The sequence below is a fragment of the Macaca nemestrina genome, chromosome 7 (genome assembly GCF_043159975.1).
Source record: "Macaca nemestrina isolate mMacNem1 chromosome 7, mMacNem.hap1, whole genome shotgun sequence".
NCBI classification, from domain to species: Eukaryota; Metazoa; Chordata; class Mammalia; order Primates; family Cercopithecidae; genus Macaca; species Macaca nemestrina.
This window is the reverse complement of record NC_092131.1, coordinates 84,728,904-84,745,568: the sequence shown is the minus strand read 5'-3', so window position 1 is coordinate 84,745,568 and position 16,665 is coordinate 84,728,904. Positions and strand designations below refer to the sequence as shown.

General features: G+C 49.2%; 2 protein-coding genes across 8 annotated transcripts in view; one reads left to right on the top strand and one right to left on the bottom strand.

Annotated features, from left to right (window-relative positions):
* LOC105499589 (zinc finger homeobox 2) overlaps positions 1-16,125 on the bottom strand; it is a 31,941-nt gene extending 15,816 nt beyond the window's left edge. The window contains exons 1-2 of one of the 5 annotated variants that reach the window (XM_071100427.1): positions 15,809-16,125; positions 1,721-1,812 (exon numbers count right to left, since the gene is read on the bottom strand). The gene's annotated coding sequence lies outside the window, so the exon portion shown is untranslated. Of the gene's footprint in view, positions 1-1,204; positions 4,576-11,627; positions 15,556-15,808 lie in introns of those variants that run through there. The other 4 variants (XM_071100426.1, XM_024786977.2, XM_024786974.2 and 1 more) reach the window with 4 other exon arrangements.
* LOC105499590 (thiamine triphosphatase) overlaps positions 1-16,665 on the top strand; it is a 47,203-nt gene that overhangs the window by 23,126 nt on the left and 7,412 nt on the right. The window contains exon 1 of one of the 3 annotated variants that reach the window (XM_011772250.3): positions 5,899-5,985. The exons of the other annotated variants lie outside the window; for them this stretch is intronic. The gene's annotated coding sequence lies outside the window, so the exon portion shown is untranslated. Of the gene's footprint in view, positions 1-5,898; positions 5,986-16,665 lie in introns of those variants that run through there. 3 annotated transcript variants of the gene reach the window in all.

The following is a 16,665-nucleotide window of genomic DNA, read 5'->3' as shown; positions in this document are numbered from 1 at the left end:
TTGAATGGCAGAATTCTAGGAAAGACCCTCAGATTTTCCATACCCTGACGAGGTAAATTCCCTAAGTCTTGCCAGAGATAGGGCATAATTGATTTCCCCTGGCATGCAGGCACTGTGCTTCTCTCCAATGCCTTCCAGATCCATCTCTGGTCACAGCATGTGGAACAGATGGGAACTTCTCTGGTCAGCTGAAAGATAACAACTAGTCTGTTGCCTCCTCTTCCTCCCGAAAGAGGTAACAAATAATAAGTAATAGTAATAATATTACTAATAGTTATGAAGGTACTTATACCATGGTCCTGGCACTGTTAAATGCTTTATATTAATCATCTCATTTACTCTCACAGCAACCTTATTTTACAGATGGGGCATCAAAGAAACAGAGAGGTTAAGTGAGCTACTGAGGATCACACAGCTCCAAGATGGTGAAACTAGAAATGGACTGATGGGGCACTGAGTAAACCCCAAAGTTGTGGTCTAGACTTCTCCACCCAGCTAGACTGTCCCTTGGACACAATACAGGCAAAATGAGACTCCAAAGGACTAGAAATGAGGATTCCAGGCTGGGCGTGGTGGCTCACATCTGTAATCCCAGCACTTTGGGAGGCCGAGGCAGGCAGATCACCTGAGGTCAGGAGTTGGAGACCAGCCTGGCCAACATGGTGAAACCCTGTCTCTACTAAAAATACAAAAAAAAAGTTGGGTGTGGTGGCGCATGCCTGTAATCCCAGCTACTCAGGAGGCTGAGGCAGGAGAGCGGCTTGAAACTGGGAGGCAGAGGTTGTGGTGAGCCGGGACCACGCCATTGTACTTGAGCCTGGGCAACAAGAACGAAACTCCATCTCACCAAAAAAAAAAAAAAAAAAAAAGAAATGAGGATTCCTGGGCTCCCTCCAGCTGACAGAAGCGCCAAGGCTCCCATCCTTTTTTTTTTTTCCCCCTTCTAAATCAGGAACCTCCCGCTCAAACTCACCAATTCCCATGCCTCTCCATCCTATACTTCCCCCAAGGTCCCAGTTGGCTCATCTACATCCTCTCTAGCTCTTGTATTAGCAGATCTCTAGTGATTAAACTGGTAGTGCTTCAGGCCAGAGTGCTTCGCGTAAGGGGCGAGGGGCATGGCCTCTCTTTTCCTGGGCTACCTCTAATCCTCACCTCCAGAGTTTTTGATTTGGAATAGGTCCTCAGTCTAGCCCCAACCAACCTGAAGGCCCCATTCTTGCTTCCCTCCTCCTCCTGGGGGTCTAGCCAGGCGTGAAGTCAGAGCCATTAAGGAACGCTAAGTGGGGTGGGATTAGCATGCTAATGAAAATGCAAATCAGCACCTGGGAAAGGGGTGGAAGGGATGGGGAGGTCAGGGGAGTTGGAGAACCAAAAGGGAAGTGAAGGAATTGGACTGAGGGGAGCTGATTTCTAGATAACCAGAAAGCAGAAGCCCTCAAGTTGAGGGAGAAAGGTATTCCTCCTACAGAATCCATCATGGGGGAGAGAGGTAAGGGTGCTGGTTTGTGAGGGTCTGTTATTCCATTGCCACCCACAGGTGGGCCACACCACCCTTCCACTACCCCACCTGGTGGGAATAACTGACTCTGGGCAAGAGGCCCTGTCCTGGGCCCTGCCGCCAAGAGCTGCACACAGATGGGTGCTCTCTCCCAGCCGGCCCAAGCGCTAGAGTTCACCCTCCCTACGCCTACCAGCTGCTTTCTGGCTCCTGACTCACCATGCTCGATCACAGCTCAGAGTAGGGCTAGGCAGACCTAAGCCCCAAATCCTGCAGTAACTCCCAGATCCTCTCTCAAAAGCATCTATTTCCTAGAAATGGAAAAAGACATAGCTGATTCCTAGCTAGAAACCAAAGGAGCTTAGCTTTTGGCTAGCTTGTAGGTGAGACTCTGATCGGCCGAGGGTAGGTTGGCAGCTATTTAAAATTGCAAATGTCTTCCCCACCTCCCAACCTAACCCTCCTCCTCTTTAGGAAAGAATTTCAATTGCAAATATATCTCTGCCTTAGTACATCCTCCCCCAACCCCAACTTCCCCTCCGCCTTCTTGGAGCTTCTCCCATCACCCACTATTTATTACAAACCTTTAGCTGCAGCAATTATTTTTTCACTTTTTTTCCCCTCATTGCATTTTTACTCCTCCATCTTTCCTTCCTTCCCTCTTTGAATTGCTACGTCCTTTTCTTTGCCCTTTCTACCTTGAACTGGAGACAGCGCAGAAATGGACAGGCCTAAGAGTCATCCCCCTCCTGCCACCCCCAAGACCAAGATTCTTGCTCATTCTCAGACCCATCGCCATTCTTCCCTTTAGTTCCTGGCTTTCCTTAAGGGCATCCTCTATCCCTGCGGACACATCTCAGGTGTGGGTAAAGCGACAAGGCGACTGCTGAAAGGCCCTGATGTTGCTGCCTCTGAAGGAGGCAAGAGGAGGAAGAAGGAAGAGGGTGGATCTGGTGTAGGGTGGAGGTTGGGGATAGTCCAGGAAAGACCTGGGTAGAGGCAAGGGCTGGGGGCCTCTGTGAAGGAGAGGGGTTAGGGGAGACAGAGCAGGCAGTGGCGGCGGTGTGATTAGAGAGGAGATTGATGTGAAGGGGCGCCACAGACGGCAGAGAGAGTCAATAAAACGAGAGGATCACATTAGAGGCGACAGAGAGAGCTTTAAATTACAAGGCTGCTGCCACTGAGGGGGATGGGAGGAGGGAGGCCTGGAGCCATGGGAGGGTGGAGAGTTCTGAGGGTGTAGTCATCCCCTGAGATGAATCTTGCAGCTCCAAAATGTCCCTTAGTCTCCAGAGTTCCCTGCTGCCCCTTCATTCTACCCTCCTCCCCTAATGCACTATTTCCTCACAAGGCTGAAGAGGGGAGGAAGGTGAAGATGAAGAGAAAGGTGTGGAGAAATAGAAGACATTTTTTCCTTTTGGTATTGCCCTCTTCCTCCGTCGAGACCCAGGCCTCTATTTACTTCTCAGGATGAGAAAGGAAGGTTGGAAGTGCTACTTTCAAGGCTCAGTTTGGGAGTTAATGCCCTATAAACAAAAAAATATACACAGTCATAATTGCTGAGCTGCAAATATTCTTCCATGGGAGGTGGGAAGATACACATTAGGACCCAGAAAGCTACTGAGAGAGAAATGTGATGAGACAGAGATAAGAGGCTCAGATGTAAAGTTGCAGAAACACAGGTGGAAAGCTGAAAAGGCAGGCCCTGACCGAGCAAAATCGGGGAAACAGTGAGACTTAAGGATTGGAGAATTACAAGAGACAAAGGGCATGGGCAAAGGAAGGACCAAAAAACTGAAGTCTGAGAAAGGAGAGAATCTGCCCCTCACTGAAGAGGAGCCAAGTCGTGGATTCAGGCTGGCCAGCAGAACTGGAGGCAAAGCTGACCAGGGGTGCTTCCTCCCATCCTCCAGCAAGACCAGGACTCCAAGGCAGCCCCCTCCCACCTCTTGCTGACCAAGAGAGGAAAAGAAACACTACTGCTCCCTAGTGGTTACAGAGGGAATGTCGCCAAGGAGCTGGCAGGACTAACGGGACCTGACTGGCTTTTTCCTTCCTAACTACCCTCCAAAAAACAAAACTCTCCTCCCTTTTCTCCAAACCCAACTCCATGGCAGAGGCTTTTGAAGTGAAGTCTATCAGGGCACCATCAAGTTTGCATACAATGATATTCACATCAGGGCCTTCCAAACAGTTGTTTTTCATTTTTTGAGACAGGATTTCGCTTGGTCTCCCAGGCTGGAGTGCAGTGTCACTATCTTGTCTCACTGCAGACTCTGCCTCCTGGGCTTAGGTGATCCTCCCACCTCAGCCTCCCTCCCAGTAGCTGAGACTACAGGCATGTGCCACTACGCCCAGCTAATTTTTGTATTTTTTGTGGAGACAAGGTTTCGCCATGTTGCCCAGGCTGGTCTTAGATTCCCGGGCTAAAACAATCTGCCCGCGTTGGCCTCCCAAACTGCTGGGATTACAGGCATGAGCCACCGAGCCCGGCCTTCCTAACAGTTTTGCTTTTCACTTTTCTAATTGTTTAATCTACCCACTTTCCCTTACTCAGAGTCAATTTTAGGGCCTTTTTTTTTTTTTTAAATTCCTCTCTCTCAAATTATTGCCTAAGGCATTGCATTCTTCCATACTCACTGTCCTCGCCTTCCTCCCCTTTTTGTCTCAACCTGTTGATTACAAGAGGAGGAGACCATGGAGAGAAGGGGAAGAGAAACAGGAAGGATGAGATGTGTGTACCCCTAGTAAGGGGGATTGTTTGGTGTAAACAGCAAATAAACTATAACTACATGAGCTCTATTTTTTAGGGCAATGGAAGAACATGGGCTTTGGATCCATGCACAGAGACCCAGGTTCAATCCTTGCTCCACCACTCACTAGCTGTGCAACTTTGAGAAGTTACTTATGGAGCCTTAGTCTCCTTATCTGGGAAAATGGGAATAATGATATTTTCCTTACTCAGTTGTGAAGATCAGATAGGTAATGTGTAAAGTGCATTTGTTGGGTGTTCAATGAGGGTAGTTCTTTTCCTTCTCTCTTGGCTGTCTCCCATCATAGAGTGGAGTACGGTGTTTGCACAGAGGCTAACAGCTTTCCTTTTGTTCACCCCTTTCTTTTTCTTTTTTCTCTTTTTTTTGAGACAGAGTCTCGCTCTGTCACCCAGGCTGGAGTGCAGTGGTGTGATCTCAGCTCACTGCAACCTCTGCCTCCCAGATTCAAGTGATTCTCCTTGCCTCTGCCTCCCAAGTAGCTGGGATTACAGGTGCATGCCACCAGGCCCGGCTAGTTTTTGTATTTTAGTAGAGACGGGGTTTCACCATGTTGGCCAGGCTGGTCTCGAACTCCTGACCTCAGGTGATCCACCTGCCTTGGTCTCCCAAAGTGCTGGTATTACAGGTGTGAGCCACTGCGCCCGGCCTCTGTTCACCCCTTTCTTGACCGAGACTCATCCTCTAATCTCTGCCCTTTTCAATTGAGGGCAGAATCTTAGGTGGACAGGATTTTTTCTGTTGTTGTTCGTTTTTTTGAGATGGAGTTTCGCTCTTGTTGCCCAGGCTGGAGTGCAATTGTGCGATCTTGGCTCACTGCAAACTCCACCCCCCGGGTTCAAGCGATTCTCCTGCCTCAGCCTCCCAAGTAGCTGAGACTATAGGCATGTACCACCATGCCCAGCTAATTTTGTATTTTTAATAGAGACAGAGTTTCTCCATGTTGGTCAGGCTGGTCTCAAACTCCCAACCTCAGGTGATCTGCCTGCCTCGGCCTCCCAAACTGCTGGGATTACAGGCATGAGCCACTGCACCTGGCCAGGATTTAAATCTAGTCTACTCAGCCATAGAGTTCACTTCTTACTTAGCCCTCTTGATTGCTGGGTCTAGAGATACCCATTATTCCAGAGCAAAGAGTAGAAATTTTGCCCAGGCTCACACTTGGACAGAAGCAGCTAATAACTAGATCAAAACTATTCTGGCCTTTCCCTGCATGTCTTCTTTTTTTCTTTATTCCAAAGATCCTTTCCAAGTCATCCCTGCATTTAAAATATCATTCTATCTCTAAATCTTACCTTCTCTATTTAAAAAGAAAACAAAACAGTACTTTGATTCTTCCCTTTTAATTCTACCTATCTCTCCTAGACCCCTCCCTTTCTATAGATATTTAAGGAGTGCTTACTTTGTGCAAATTAAGTTTTGTCCAAAAGAGAGAGAGAAAGAATGAGTATGGCAGGGAATAAGACAAGCAGGAAAAGGAGTGTTGTAGAAGGCAAAGAAAGATTGCCAAGGCAGAGAAGAGGAGGGAGGAAGAAGGGAAGGAGAGAAGGAGAGGTAAGGAAGTGAAGAGGAAGATGAAGCTAGGTCTTGATTTGCATATATTGAATCTTTTCCAGGCCTCCCAGCTCTGGCACCAGATTGGGATGATGGCCTGTCCCCAGTGAGAAGGAGGTGGCAAGGAGGCTGTGTCTTATACTTTGCAAGATGCTTAAGGTGGGCATGAGTAAATTGGGTGAGGTGTGAGGAGAAAAGGGTAGGCTCAGGAAGAAGATGTGGGTGGTAGGGAGCAGACAGGAGGAGAAGGGAAGCGGTAGACTGAAACCACACACACTCACATTTGCATGGATTTGCTGAGGTGTGCTGCAGAGTGTCTGCTACTGGTGGGGGTGGGTGTCCAGGAGAGGAGGCATCTCCCTTGATGACTTGGAAAGTGTTGGATGTGTTAGGACAGCAGTGTGGAGCTGCTCTGCTGCACAGATCTATGTGATTTTATAGTACACTGGAGAGACTCACATCCTGCTGGACGTGGTTGTCATCTTCTACATACCCCAGGCTTAGACAACCACAAACCAGCTTGGAACCCTTCTTCTGTGTGAGCACTGAGTAGTGAAGGGACAGGGAGTTGTGCCCTTAAATTCACAATCAGGATCCTATCTGATCCTTGCATGGGGACCGCTGAAGAATTTGGTTTCCTAGAACTTGGAAGAAAAACATTTTTTTTTTTTTAGAGATGGTGTCTCTGTCACCAGGCTGGAGTGCAGTGGTGTGATCTTGGCTCACAGCAATCTCTGCCTCCCAGATTCAAGCAATTCCCCTGCCTCAGCCTCCCAAGTAGCTGGGATTACAGGCGTGTACCACCACGCCCAGCTAATTTTTTGTATTTTAGTAAAGACAAGGTTTCTTTTTTTTGAGACTGAGTCTCGCTCTGTCACCCAAGCCGGAATGCAGTGGCACGATCTTGGCTCACTGCAACCTCCGCCTCCTGGGTTCACGCAATTCTCCTGTCTTGCCCTCCTGAGTAGCTGGGACTACAGGCACGTGCCACCACACCTGGCTGATTTTTTTTATTTTTAGTAGAGACGGGGTTTCACCATGTCAGCCAGGATGGTCTCGATCTACTGACCTCGTGATCCGCCCACCTTGGCCTCCCAAAGTGCTGGGATTACAGGCGTGAGCCACTGCACCCGGCTAGAGACAGGGTTTCACCATGTTGTCTAGGATGGTCTCTATCTCCTGACCACCTGACCTGCCCACCTTGGCCTGGGATTACAGGCGTGAGCCACCGCCCCGACTGGAAGGAAAACATTCTAAGTGACCGTGTATTTACATAAGTCTTATTTACATAAGTCTTTCTGGTTATTTTATTCTGTGAACCTGTGTGATGTAATGACTGCATTTAAATACTATTACAACAACAAAAACTAATTATAATAATAGTAAATAGCTAACATCTTTAAATGTTTGCCATGGGCCAGGCATTGTGCTAGGCCCTCGGCAAGTATCACATCACCTAATCCTCCAGTACAATCTGATGCAATAGATGCAGCTATTCATTCCTAGTTTACAAACATGGAGACTGACTTATATAGGTTAAGTAATTTTTAAGATCTCCTGCTTAAAAAGAAGTAGAGTTGAGATTGGAACTCAGGTAGCCTGACATCAGCGCCTCTGCTCTTGGGTTAATTTGTAAGCTTCTGGCTGGTATGCATTTTGAATGAGGCCTTTTGAGTCTGATTGTATTACTCCTGTGTGTCACCTTGAGCATATGTGCTATCATGTTCCTCTTTAAGCTTGAAGGTGCTAGATGGCTGTCTTCCATTTGGTTTGTTTCTTAGTATAAGATGGGCCAGGCAGGGTGTGGTGGCTCACGCCTGTAATCCCAGCACTTTGGGAGGCTGAAGTGGGTGGATCACGAGGTCAGGGGTTCGAGAACAGCCTGATCAACATGGTGAAATTTCGTCTCTACTAAAAATATGAAAATTAGCCAGGCATGGTGGCATGCACCTGTAATCCCAGGTACTCAGGAGGCTAAGGCAGGAGAATGGCGTGAACCTGGGAGGCGGAGGTTGCAGTGAGCCGAGATTGCGCCACTGCACTCCAGCCTGGGTGGCAGAGCTAGACTCTGTCTCAAAAAAAAAAAAAAAAAAAAAAAAAAAGGTGGGCCAGAACAGGACTGCTGCTTTGTGTAACTCCAGGGTGTGTCACTCACACTGCAGTCCATGCAGGGGCACTGGCCATGCCTTGTGTGAAGGAAGGGAAGGAGTGGGAGGGGGGAGTGGGAACAGGAGGGAGGGATAGATAATGGCAGGTAGTGTTATTTGAATGATATGTGTACCCATTTGTGACAACATCTCTTAAAGTTGAAGGTCTACACATGTGTATCCATATTAGCATATGAACTTCATCAGACAAGCAGTCTCCCTCCAATAGAGGGAGACCCTGTCTCAAAAAAACAAAAAAACAACAACAGCCTTTAAAGTCAGAGAGACCTGGAATCAAATTCTAGTTCTGTTCCTTAATATGTAAATGACCTCAGGTAAATTGCTTAAAGTCTCAATTCAGTCTCTTCATATAGAGAATGAGGCAGGGTGGGCACACACCTATAATTCCAGCACTTTGAGAGGCTGAGGTGGGTGGATCACTTGAGGTCAGGAGTTTGAGACCAGCCTGGCCAACATGGTAAAACGCTGTCTCTACTAAAAATACAAAAAAATGAGCCGGCCGTGGTGGCACCCACCTGTAATCCCAGCTACTCAGGAGGCTGAGGCGGGAGGCTGAGGCAAACCTGTAGTCCCAGCTACTCAGGAGGCTGAGGCGGGAGGCTGAGGCAAACCTGTAGTCCCAGCTACTCGCTTGAACCTGGGAGGCAGAGGTTGCAGTGAGCTGAGATCGCACCACTGCACTCCAGCCTGGATGACAGAGTGAGACCCTGTCTAAAAACAAACAAAACAAAACAAAGCAAAAACAGAAAGAAGAAAAAGGGAATGGGGAACAGTACCTCATGGAGTTAAATGTCCATTGAGAGGATCATCATTGAGACTGGTACTTTGGGTGTAATCAATAAATGGAAATGATAAGTATTCATCCATATGCCTTATTTCCTGTGTTGGGGTATGTATATGTTTGTTGTTTTTTGATTGTATGTGGGGCAGCTAGTAACCTGACTGTAGCCCTGTCCCAGTACTTCTTTGGGGTTGGTGAAAGTACTTGTTCTCCCTGGCTGGATTTTCCCAGGCCCTCCATGTACATGTGTGTGGGCCCTGTGCTTCCCATTCAGTAGCAGGGTGTCCTGTTCAGTGTGTTGCTGTGAGCCCGTCTGTGCTTGGCCCGGCTGGCGCGGGCGTGTTTCGGGTGGTGGTAATTACTGGGATGGCCCAACCCTAATGAGTGTGATCTCGTTACACTCTCACTGCCTCTAATGGAGCTAACCTCATTTCACAGCCATTAGAGATGGAGATGAGGCCCCGCCCACTGGCCCTGCCAGCTGCAGCTTTTGCAGTCCTGGCCACGTTCTTTCCCTCCGGCTCGCCATTTCTCCATTCCACTTTTCCTTCTCCCACCTTTTTTTCCTGCTCCTCCTACCACGTTTCCCTTTCCTGTCCCCCATTGTTCTTTTCCCTGGCCGTTTTTCTGCACCCCTCTCCTCTTTCGTTCTCTTTTCATGTCTCCCTTCCCTACTCCTCTCTTCGATTCCTGGGCTCCTCTTCTCTTCACTCATCACCCCCCCCTTTTTTCTCCCCTAGTCGACTTGTCCTCCACATTGCCATTTCTCCATTCTCTTTTCCTTCCCTCTCCCCCGCCCTTCACGGCTCCAGTCCCTCCCCTCCCCCACATTGCCCTGTCTGGCCAAAGGACAATCTCAAGGGGAAACCAGCAAAGACAAACAAGGAGCAGTGACTTCATTATCATCATTAATTTGCCACTTCAGTTCCTCCCATAAGGGTCAAAGCCAGCACGGCTTGAACTCAGGACTGACACATGCAGGCTGAGACCACGGCCTGGCTTTTCAGCCCTACTTCTTACACAACCACTCGTCCGCCCTGCTCAGCTGTCTTCATTTCCCTGCGGAGGGGTCAGGCTTCCTGTTTTCTCTCCAATTTCTTAGTCCTCACAGCCTACCGCACTCCTCCCTTTCTCATTTAAATTGTGGCCATCTCTCTGTGCTGTCTCCCATCTCCAAGTCATGGGTTTTTCACCTTTGACTCCTATCTCTGTCATACTCTCTCCCAACTTCTCCCTGCCTAATCTTTCCTGAACCTCTTTCCTATCCTTTCCTGGCCTTCTCTCTTCCTAATTTCAAGCACACTTCTTTCCTTAAAGCAGCAGGATTTATCTGTAGGTTTGTAGAAACCACTTAGCCTGAAGAAGCTGGAGATGAGAAGAAGGGCATCTGTGGCCCAAGCAGACCAGTGATACAGAACACAGAGATGGCTGGGGGGAAATGCAGACAACTGTGTGGAGGCAAGAGGCCCACAAGTAAAGAGGAGCAGAAAAATCTAGACCCATGCCCATGGCCCATGAATAAAGAAGACAGAGGCTTGAGACTAAGGGAAGGAAAGGGCATCACAAAACAAGGAATGAAAAATCTGAGGATGGAAATGGCGTTTACCCCATCAGGTCCTCGGGGAAACACAATCTAACACTTCTGGCCCACCCTCTGTCCTCCTTCACTGAGAAGCCAAATGACTGGTAATTGACTCTTGACCTCTAGCCCAAGCCCAGCCCCAAAGGGAGAGGTCCAGGGTAGTTAGCTATGACTGAAGAAGGCACTAGGGAAATGTGCATACATGAAGTTAAATTCCTGCCCACACCCATTCTGCCCCACTGACTTTGTACATCAACATGCTCCATAGGATCAGACTCTCCATGCATAAACCTCTCTGCAGAGGGGTCTTGCACACCCTGGAACATTCATGTCTTTCTGATTGCACAGGCCTCTGTGCATGCGACATCCCAGTTGATGGCCCTGCTGGGAATTCCAAGGCCTGAACTTTAGCTTTGATGTAATCCTGTGTTCCTGCCAAACACAGAAAGAGGGCTCCTATTCTCTCATTAGACTTTGGGGGTAAAAAATGCTGAGGGGTGCTGAGCTGTCTCAGTAGAAATTATTAAAAGATATCTTCCTCCAGGTGTATGCAGCCCTCATGCCAGTGGTACAGCTTGGTGACAGGACTGTGGGTGGACCTCAGCCCTGTCACCCCTTAACAACTGCACATGGGGGCCCTGGTGTCTGGACTCGTTCCTACATGAGGAAGCCACTGAGAGCTCATGGGATTACCCTATGGGGCTGGAAGTTACTTCTAAATCTTTCACCCCTGCCTTGCCAGCCTGGGGAGGAGGGATGGGCAGGCAGTTCCCTGGGACTTTCCCCAGAGAGGCAAGGGGCTCTGGGAAAGTGGGTGGTGGGATGACTGAGCTTAGTGTGAGTAGCTCAAGAAGAAAGATGGAAAAATCAATGAAATGAGTTTCTAACGGTGAGGTAAAGGACCGCTGTGTCGACAGCCTGTCGCCTGCTGCAAAATATGAGCTGCCCAACTCCGTAGCGGCGGCTGACAGTGCAACAGCCACCACTGTCCTTCCTTCAGGCCCCCTGCCCACCAGCCCCTTCTCTAGCTGCCCTGGCCTTTTCTTATTATAGCCAGACTGTCCTCCAGCACTCCCAGCTCTCTCCCCTGTCTTCTTTCGTAGATTTCTCAACCCATTCAGGGGCTTTTTGGCCCTTCACCTCGTGATTCCTGGTTGGGTGCATCTTTGTTTTCTATAGCTTCTGTGTATTTAGACCTCTGCTTTCTGCAGATTTCGCTCTGAGAGTTGTGGTGAGCTCTACATCTCTTGCCTCCCCCTCTTCTAGATACCTCTGGAGTCTTTCAACAATGGAGAGTCAGACATCAAGGCCATCCGTCACAGGGTTCTTTACATCAAGATCTGGGCAGCAGTAACTTCTCCCTCCTTTGGCCTTTTGGCCCACATGGCCAGTGCTGCCTTCCTTGTATTAATAATTATCTGGGTTGGGATAGGTGTTTAGAATGGGTCTGGTATTGATTTATGAACTCCTTATTTGCGGTCATTGTATATATATGGTTATGAACAATTCAGTTGTAGTTTCATGATTGGGAATCGGGTGGGGATGCTACTTTTAATTCACATTTGCCAACTCTCTCTTTGGAAACAACTCTCAACCTTTTCTGGAAACCGCCTCCTTTCTCTTCCCTCCTCTACATCTTCCTCTTGGGCTCCTAGGACTGTTCATTCAGGTTTTCCTCCAATTATCACTACAAAGACTCGGCATATCAGCCCTGAGAGTTCCCCTGGCTGCCTCCAAGTGTGACCCTAACCCAGTCTTTCCTGTCTGCCTTAGATCTCACTGTCACTGGTTAACTACCCTCTAGCCATTCCCTCGGGTTTCTGATTTCCCAGTTTGCCCGTTAATGTAGACTTAGATGGGGGGAGTGGGTGAAAATTAGGTGGGCAGCTCTTTCCCCCAGCCTCTCCCTACTAATTCAATGTTTGATCAACAGATATTTATTAAGCCTTTTCTGTGTGACAGACACTGTGCTAGGTGCTGGAAAACAACTGGAAACTAGACAGATATAGCCACTCCTCAGATGGCCATGTGACTAACCCTGAGTCTCTCACCAGACCTAAGTCTCTCAGACTAGGGGACTCTGTCCCATTTTACCCTTCCTGTACAGCCAAATTCCACTGTGCCCTCTGGCATTTCACAACTCTTCCCTTTTCTCAATCCCTGAATAAGTTTACACTCTCACACAGCCCTGATCCCTTCCTCTGCATTCCAGCTTTAGTCTCCATTCCTAAACCCAAAGCCATTACACTTTCAACAACTCTCCCAGCTCACAAAGCCCTTCTCCTTTCACATTCTGTAACTACCATTTCTAGTCCTCCTCTTCTGTCTCTGCCTGACTTTTGATCCAACCATCCCAACCTCAATGCCCTATCTTAGGTTCCTTCCTCTTGCTACTGTCAGGCTCTAGTAAACCTCAGGCACTCACAAACAAGAGTTATTTGTGACAACTGTTGTTCTGAGCTAAGAAGAGCTCCAGGGAGACAAGGTCAAGCTACCAGAGTCAGAAATCCTACCAATTCGACCCAGGCCCTGGCCCCATAGGTGATACAGCACCCTGGCAAAGCAGCAAGTTATTCCTGTATGGGTCTCAAGGTAACACCAGCTGCCTCTGACATCATGGAGGGAGGAACCGTGTCAGGTTGCCAAGGCAATACCAATTTATGACATCAGAGGCTTGAGGTCTTTAGTTCTCAGGGGCTGGGAAGATTCAAGTTCCTCTCAGCTGAAGTTTATGGGAATTCTACTTTTTCATTTCTTTGCTTGTGTTCTGGCTTGGGAATGAAGTACAAAGGCCTTTGGTGGGGGTAGTGAGTGATTAGGCCAATGAAATGAATGCTCGTAAGGTTCTCTCTCTTCCCCATATATTTCTGCTTTCTCTCCCTCTCTTGGGCATTTATCTCTTCTGAGGCTTCGCCCAATGGTATTCCTGCTATTTCTGCTATGCTTTTTTTCCAACCTCCCCTGCCCCCCCGCAGTGCTCTCGCTTTCTTTGCATCAGTCACGCTGTGTCCTCCTCACACCAGAGGCATTTGTTTCCTTTGATACCTCATCCTCTCTTTTCCCCCACCAAGCTCTGTGCAGCTCTGATCTGCCTCAGCACTCCTTCGTTTGCCATCCATTTACCTTCTTTGTACCATACTCTTTTCCCATCTCATCTTGTTCGGCAATTCCTTCCTTCCCCCTCTTTACTATTGTATTAATTTAATAGTGCTTTTTCTGTTGACCTCCACTTTAGGAATATTCTATCATTTCTCTTCCTTTTACCTTCTGTATTGCTATCAACACGTTTTGTTTCATTCTTCCAATTTCCTAATTAATCACCTCTTCATTCCTCCCCTGCCCCCCAGTCCGCATAGATTTTCCTCTCTTCCTTTGCATATCCCTCACGTCATACATTTCTCTACCCCGTGTGTTTATTGCACTGACCACCCCTTCCTTTCTTTAATTCTGTTAACCTCTGAAATCGTCCATCTTCTGCCCATGTCTACCTGCTCCTTTTACCTTTCCAAGCTCCTGAGGTTTGGAAAAACAATGATGGGCTAAAAACCAAGGTAAACTCTCCAGATCCTTTATCCACCCTTACTGTTCTTCAGGCTGAATGAATCTGGCTCCTTACATACGATAGCTTTTATCACACTAATAAACATTGCCTCATTAAAAAAATGGTGCTGGATCTAAATATGATACTAGCAGGGGCCTAGGAAGAAGATGAACTAAAAAGTGAAGAAAAAGCAACTGATATTTAGAATGAACTGAAGGATGGGAGGCAACCAGGCAGGGTGGAGCTTAGAGTCCTAGGGAATGTCCTCTTACAAAATCAAAGTTGACAGTTAACTGACATAATGGCACTGATTGATGAAGGGGTTATATGCCCCTGGAAGCCCATTAAATTATTTCTTGGCCTGTTTATGTGCCTTCACAAACCATACCCCACACCTCTCCCAGCCCCTTGCTTGCTGGTACATTCTGCTGCTGGGGTTAAAATGCTGGATAAGAGGAAAAGGGATAAAAGAAACTTAGGATGATCAAGAAGAAAAGGTAGGAAGAGGGCAGATTATGGGAACAAAGGTGGAAACTCATAAGAGAGCTGGTGGGAAACAGATGGAAAAAAGAGGTGAAGCAAAATGGGGAAATAAAAAAATATACAATAATAAAGTGGGGGAAGGGAGGAAAATTAAGTCAGCAGGGAAGAGGTTTTGTGGTGGGAAGCTCCTGGGAAGGCAGATGACACGCATGAGACCAGAAGGTGAGGTTCTGATGAGGGAGACAGGCACATGGCAAAGGGGACAGTCAACAATGCTAGGAAGTTCCAAAGCTTCCCTGGTGAAGGTGGAAGAGGAGGCTGTCCTGGCCATGCTGAAGGCACTAGAGGCTTTGGTGGAGACACATTTGCTCCATCATCCCACTCCTCCAGGCCCTGACTGTGACCACCACAATCATGACTGATAAGCAAATTCCAAAGTAGCTTGAAAAGGCCAGAGATATCCAGACAGACTCTGAAGGAGAGGGCATGGAGTTCTAGACCGACAGAACAGGCAGCCAACGCGTGACACATGGTGACAGAGACACACAAGGAGAGGATCACTGGGATGGGAAGGGTCACAAGTGAAGGCAGTAACATACAGACCCAGAGATGGATGGGATGGAAGAGACGAGATGAATGGCAAAACCAAAAGTCAGGGACACATGGACAGAGATCAGCGGGGCTACAGGCGCAGCGAGAAGCGTGGTCTTGTGCTTGAAAATGATAGGGCTGCTCAGAGGGGCAGACAAGAGCGGATGGGGGTGGTGGGATGGGCGTGCAGGACAGACACGCTTCACCTTGAATGGGCATGTGGCCTCCCCTCACCTACTCAACCCTTTCAAAAAAAGGAATGGAAAGCCCAACTTCAGCCAAAAACGAACGAAGATTGAGGGTATCCACGTCCCCTCCCACTCCACGCCCCAGCGCGCTAGCCCATCCATCAGCCCGCCGGCCGCTGTTCTCCCGTCCCACAGCCGGCGGGGGGCCGCCGAGACCCAGGCCCCTCCAGGCTGACAGCTCTGAGCCCTCACACTCACCGGGCCTCCCCTTCCCTCCGGGACCCCCGCTCCCTGCATAGCTCAGCGCGGTCCGTCTAGGCTTTCCATACCCTCCGTCTGTCCGGCGGGCCTCTGCCTTTCCCGTTCCCGTTTCTCCCTCCACCCCCGCATCTCTCTCTACCCCCGTCCCCGCGCACGCCCTCTTCCTCCCACACCCCTGTCTGCTTTCTCCCTGGGCTCTCGGTCTGTCTGTCCGTCCGTCCTTGTCCCCTCCCCCAGCCCCTTCTCGTCCCTCTCCGTCCCCTCCAGCGGCAGTCTCCGAGCGCCTCCTCTCCCGTCTCGAGCTTCCAAAGAGCAAGGAAGGGAAGAAGAGAGAGAGGGAGAGGAGAAAAAAACCAACCCAGCAGCATCGGAAATCGATGCACTTACACCTCAGCTGGAAGCAGGGACGGGAGTCGAACCGCGGCCGCCGAGCAGCGCGAGGCGGGGAGGGGAGGGGGCTGCTCTTGGAAGGGACTTCTCCGATGTGTTGATTCCTCTTTTTTCCCCTCCTCCTCCCTCCCTCCAGCGCTCGCTCCGGGGCGTCGGGGACGGAGATGGAAAAAATAAATAAATAAATTCACGGCGGTGAGAGAAGTGAAGGAAAATAATCAATGCTATTTGGCTGCGGCTGAAGTGTTTCCCCGGCTTCGTGAGGGGGTTTCCATTGATTCACCCTGGGCACTCGCAAGCTCCCTGCCTCCTCCTCCTCCTCCTCCTCCTCCTCCTCCTTCTCCTCCTCCTCCTCGCCCTCCTCCTCCTCCTCGCCCTCACTCCTCCGCCTCATTCACTGGCTGGAGTCGAGGCGTCCCACACAATGGAATAATCAATACCCAGGCGCCCGGGGCGGCCCCACTGAGCAGGTGCAGCGACCCGCCCGCCGCGGCGCATGCCGGGAGTTGTAGTCTGTTCGCGCCCGCCCGCCTCGCGGGACCCAGGGCCTGGGGTCAGGCCGGCCAGCCCACCAGGTCGCCTCCTCGACTCTGGCTCCAAGTTCAAGCCGGTGCTTGCAAAGAGGGCAGGCCCCTTTAAACTCTTTTCCGTCTCCTCTCTTCTTCATCCTGTGGTCTGCAGAAACCATACATGTGTTTTGTTGTTTTGTTTTAAATCAGCTACAGAACAAACCCTGAGCCGCCCAAGGCCTCCTTTTTTTCATTCCCTTCTTCCTGCCTTATTATTCCCCCCCTCTCCTATTGGGTACTAGAACCTTTTCTACCGCAGCAATTACTCTTTAGTCTCTGAGAGCT